The sequence below is a fragment of the Myotis davidii genome, unplaced genomic scaffold, assembly GCF_000327345.1.
Source record: "Myotis davidii unplaced genomic scaffold, ASM32734v1 scaffold452, whole genome shotgun sequence".
In the NCBI taxonomy this organism is placed as follows: domain Eukaryota; kingdom Metazoa; phylum Chordata; class Mammalia; order Chiroptera; family Vespertilionidae; genus Myotis; species Myotis davidii.
The window spans coordinates 2,485,235-2,491,096 of NW_006284245.1; positions in this window are offsets into that span (position 1 = coordinate 2,485,235).

Below are 5,862 nucleotides of genomic sequence, written 5' to 3' on the forward strand. Positions count from 1 at the left end.
CTCCCCCGTCCCGGCGCCCAGCCTGTCCTCCGAGCCCCTCTCCTCTCCAGCTCTCGGCCTGTCCCCCAGCAAACGCCTGGCATGGCACCTGTGTTTTAGGTAAGACGCCATGATAGGTGCCGAGGGAGGGAGCGGGGAGGGGGCGAAGTGAATGAATGAATGTGTTTATATTCTAGGAGCATCTGGCTACTGACTCAGGCTTAGAACTTCTCAATCATTTTAGCAGACCGGGATGCAACTCCCGAGTCACAATATCAAACACTGAGCCGTCTGGGTGCGCTCCTACAGCGTGCTTGTCCCGGGACCGCAGGTGGCCATGGACCGTGCGGCCCGGCCTCCCCCGTGCCGCGGAGCACCGCGTGGTCCTGCGACTCTGCTGCTTCCCTGACGGCTACCACATAAGGGACGACTGCCTTCCGTGGGCCAATGCCATCAGCTACCTCGTTCTTTTCTTTCTTGTTTTAATGCGTCTAAAAGACCAGAACAAGACACAGCTCCGGTCCTCCCACCATCAGCCATGCTCACTCAGAGGGCAGGGTCCTCACCAGCTCTCGGTGTGAAGAGCCTGCCAGACACAGACCTTCCCAAGTTGTCTTTCATCTTTCCTTAGATTTCAAATCAGCCTTCCCAAACCCCGAACACACACAGACGCTGAGAGGTGGAGTCCATCTGCAAACCTCCCTACTCCCTCATGTCATCACGATCAGTCCCAGAGAACTCTGCTGAATTCATTAAAAATATGAGCAAGATTTGGTTACCAGCCCGGCCAGTTTCCCAGTGGTTAGAACATCGGGCCCTCAGACTGAAGGGTCTCGGGTTTGTTTCTCCAGACAAGGGCACATACCTCAGTTGCAGACTTAATCCCTGGCTCTGGTCTGGCACATGCAGGAGGCAACCAATTGACGTGTCTTTCTCACATCGATGTTCCTCTCTCTCTCTCTTTCCGCCCCCCCCCCACCTTCCCTCCTGCCCTCCACTCTCTCTAAAGAAATCAATGGAAAAAAACATCCTAGGGTGAGGATAAAAAATATTTGGTTACCCAAAACAAACTGCTACAATAGAAAAAAAAAGTTTTTTTAAAATGCCAAATTTTATTAATATGCATCAGTAACAATATGTTCACCTATGCTTTTGCTATTACTAGATAGGGATAGAGTCTGATTTAATAATTAAACACATGAATCAACAGTTAATTTAATAACATAAAAGTGGTAGATAATTTTGTATTTTCAAAATTGCATTTCATAAATTAAAAATATCCACAGGAAACAAGGTAATGAAGACGGTGTGGTACTGGCCTGGGATAGACATACAGCTCGGTGGATGGAAAACAGCTTTCAGAAATAAGCCCATATACCTGTGGCCAACGGCTTTTTGACAAAGGTGCCAAGACTACTCAATGGGGAAAAGTAACCTTTTCAACAGAAGGTTCTGGGAGAAGGTTCTCCTGCCATTTGCAAAAGAAAGAATTTGGACTCTTAAAAAAGGTATATAAAAATTTAATAAATTTGAGAACATTTACTCACAAAGGTATATGTCCTTGCACCATTATTCACAGTAGCCAAGATATGAAAACAACTGAAGTGTCCTTCGATGGGTGATTGAAGAAGATGTGGTATATATATGCTATGGAATACTGCTCGGCCGTAGAAAAGATGAAATACTGCCATTTGCGACAACATGGATGGACTTTGAGAATATCATGCTAAGAGAAATAAATCAGACAGAAAAAGCTAAGAACCATGTGATTTCACTCACATGTGGGATATAAAACTGAGACTCATGGACAGAGACAACAGTATGGTGGCTACCAGAGGGAGGGGGTGGGGAGGTAGTAAAAGGTAAAGGGGGCCAAACATATGGTGATGGAAGATGCTCTGACTTTGGGTGGTGGGCGCAGGTGACGTATTACAGAAATGTACACTTAAAACCTATATAATTTAAGTAACCAATGTCACCCCAATACATTTAATTTTAAAAAGTTAATATAAAGACCATATAAAATAGAGACCATATAAAAATGTTACTCAAAATGGATCCAATCAGTTTAAGAGCTAAAACTAAAAAACTCTTAGAAGAAAACATGAGTAAATGCCATGAGCTCAGATTTGTAGTTTCGGATATGACACCGAAAGCACAAGCAACAAGAGGGAAATAGATACGCTTCATCAGAGCTGAAAAGATGTGTGCTCCAGGACGCTGTGAGGAAAGTGCACGGACAGGCTAGCTAGTGGGGGAAATATGGGGAAATCATGCCCAATAAAGGACGTTTATCTATAATATATAAAGGACTCTTATAACACAATAAGACAACACAAGCAAAAATAGGCAAAGGATCTGAGCAGACACTCCCCAAACACACAACGGCCAACGAGGACAGGAAAAGTCCTCAAGGAAGCGCAGCACAAAATCACAACGAGATACCACTCAGTCCGCACTAGGACGGCGGGAGTCACAAAGTCCAACACGGCGACAAGAGTTGGTGAGGACGTGGGGGGATCCGAACCCTCAGGCCCTGCTGATGGGAACCTGAAAACAGCCCGGTTGTTCCACAAACAGTTCAACGTAGGAGTCACCTGTGGACCCGGGATTTCCACCCCTGTGTGCACACCAAGAGAATTAAAAACATGTCCACACAAAGACTTAGACATGGATCCAGAGCAGCATTATTTGTAACAGCCCCAAAGTATAAATAATGTGTGTCCATCAACTCGTGAACGGATAAACAAAATGTGGTACATCCACAGGAAAGAATACCATATGGCCGTAAAATGGTATGAAGCATTCATACATGTCACAACAGCCCTAGCTGGTTTGGCTCAGTAGATAGAGTGTCAGCCTGGGGACCGAAGGATCCTGGGTTCGATTATGGTCCAGGGCACATACCTTGATTGCAGACTCCTTGCTGGCCTGGGCCCTGGACGGGGCTCGTGTAGGAGGCAACCAATCGATGTGTCTCTCTCACATCAATGTTTCTCTCTGTCTTTTCCTCTCTCTTCCACTCTCCCTAAAAGCCAATGGAAAAATATCCTCGGGTGAGGATTTAAAAAAACACGAAAAAACCAACAACATACATGTCATAGCATGAACAACCCTTGAAAACATGCTGAGTGAAAGAATCCCGTCACAACCCCGACACACATTACAGGATCACATGTACTTGACCTGTGCCGGGCCATGCGGGGCTGGCGCCGCCCCCCCCGCCCTCCCCCCTCACCCCGCTGTGACCAAGCCCACAGGCCTCTCTGCAGACCAGCAGCTCTGTCCTTGGGGAGCAGCACGGACACTGTCTCCCGTACAGAGACACTTCTATGTTGAAAGCCTGAGATCACAGCAGCGTCTCCCACCAGCTGTGTCACCTGCTGCCGCCCTGGGGTCTCACATGGACTAAGGCAAATCCAATTCCTCCCAGACGGGGTGGAGCCCAGCCACCTCTCCACCTGCGTTTCTGCCATGTGATTGGTGGTGGCGCTCACACCCTCTGAGGCTTGGGCCATGGTGCGAAATGCTGAGGTGCTCTTGAATGTTCCTCCCGGGGCTGGCACAGCAGCCCCCTCCCAGCCCGAACATCCGAACATCCGGCCCCGGGAGGCCCAGAGCCGGCGGGACGGGACCAGGGCCCGCGGCGGAGCCTTCTTCCAGGAAGAGAGCAGTGTGGACCGGTCCCTCTGGACACACTCACCAGCCCGTTATTAATCCAGCTCATGTGCACATTTCCTCTTTGTCCGCATGACAAATGTTAGCCATTTAATACCCTTGTGGTAAAAAAAGTCGAACATACCTACACACAAACGCACACGATTTCTTGTTAATTCTACGCTGGGTTTAATAAATTGTCAGCACAACAGATAACAACCTCAAAGCAGACATTTCCTTCCATTAAAATTTCAATACGCAGCCCTTCTGAGAATCACACAGGAAGTGATACTAAGGATGCTCATGGCACTGCCGCTGAGGGGCTGTGGGACAGCGGGGAGGGCTGTGATGTGCCAGGTGCCAGGGGCTCCTCCCCTCGTCCTGCCTTCTCTGCGGCTGTGCCCCCACCCAGCTGCCGTCCTCCGGCCCAGCCTTCCGGCATTTCCTGTGAACAGTTCTGCGCCGCCCCCTGCTCCATTTCTCTCAGCCCCGACAGCTGCAACCCTGATGCGTGCAAAGCAACAGTCCATTAAGGAAGGAGTGTTTTCCGGGGTTTTGCTTTTTCCTTATTGAGAACAGAAAAATGGAAGAGACAAGAAAGGACAGTCCGTGGGGTGCAAGGTGAGGCCCCCATGGAGGGAAAATGAGGGAAAAGGAATTAAGCATCACAGCCAGGCACTGGCAACTAGCTGCCCGGGAGTCTCTTTCAATGTGCGGGAGGGGGAGACCCCTTCCGAGGAGGAGCCCGGAGCAGCCTCCTGGCTGCAGAACTAGTCCTTTGTGTCTGCCCTCAACAGGTGTTGCCATGGTAACTGGAGGTGAGAAAATTTATACAAAACACCATGGGAAGGGGGCGGGGGGATAAGACAGGTGCAAAACAAACATCAGACCTAAGAGGACAGCAACCCAAGACCTGCGGGCCATTGTCAGGTGTTGATGTGTGAACAGGATGCTGCAGGGACAGGCGGCAGGAGCGACAGGAGCGAGGTCCCAAGGAGCCAGGGACACCCCGTGGGGCTCAGTGCACCTGACGTCTCACTTTTATCACTGCTGTCGTGTACTCTTCTGTCCAAAACGTCTAGAAAGTGCAGGTCGAGCGGTGAAAGCCTTCCTCACTGTGCTTCTCCCTCCAGCAGGTGGTGAGTTTGGTGACAATTTCTCTGCTTTTTCCCTTTAGATGAGGCATGAGGCTTCGCCTGCTGTGGATCAGCGAGCAGCTGACTGACGGCTCTCCCTTCCTGTGAACAAACATCCGCACCTGCGGCCCTGGCCCAGGATAGCTCCGAGCCCGGCCGGGACCAGACCCTTCCTGGCCTCCGTGCACTGCTCCCGGCTTAGCGCAGTAGCCCACAGAGTTAGCATCCCCACCTACTGTGCTAGCATCATGCGTCACGGCATAACAGTGACCACTGCTGCAATGAAAGTCTGCGTTTCCACAGACTATTCGCTGGTGCCCCCTCCCTCCCCTCATTTACCCGGCTCGCCGCTGATATTCAAAGGACCTCCACTCAGCAAACAACACAGGTGAGTTTATTGGTGACACAAGTGTCTGCCAGGGTCAGTCTGAGACACATCGGTGTCCCCGGGGATGTGCTGCTCGGGCCAGCAGACCTGAGTGTTTGTGCAGATGACCGACGCCCCCGCCCTAAGATCTGGAATCACCGGTTCCCTTCAAAGGGTCGGCCTGAGGCTCAAACGAGCTAATGAGTAAGACTGCGTTTTGTCCACAAACAGTAAAACGCTAGCTGTTTGGAAACACTTGTCTTGCTGCTTGTCTTGCGAGCTTGCTGCTGTGTTCATGTTCCCGGACGTACATGTCTGATGACAAGCAGGCCACGGACGGTCACATGATGTCACTGCTCTGTCCTCGCCATCATTTGAAGGCGCTTATCTGATTTGGACGCCACTGTTTCCTGTTAGTTCCTTTTCTTGACACTGTTGTCTTCAGGTTGGCAGGTTGGCATCCCAGGAGTGAGTGTGTGTGAGTGTGTGTGCGTGTGTGTGTGTGCGTGTGTGTGTGTGTGTGTGTGTGCACATGTGCAGAGAGGCTAAGGGCGGGACGAGCGAGAAGGTGGCTGGGAAGGGAAAGGAGAGGACGAGGGCCTGCAGGTGGAAGGCGGTCTCCCTCCATTGCAGATGTCCTGCCCTGAGAGCTTCTTCTTTGAGCGCTGGATGTAGGTCCGGTGAGGACTTACGTGGCCTCCGACACTCCCGCTGGAGCCACGC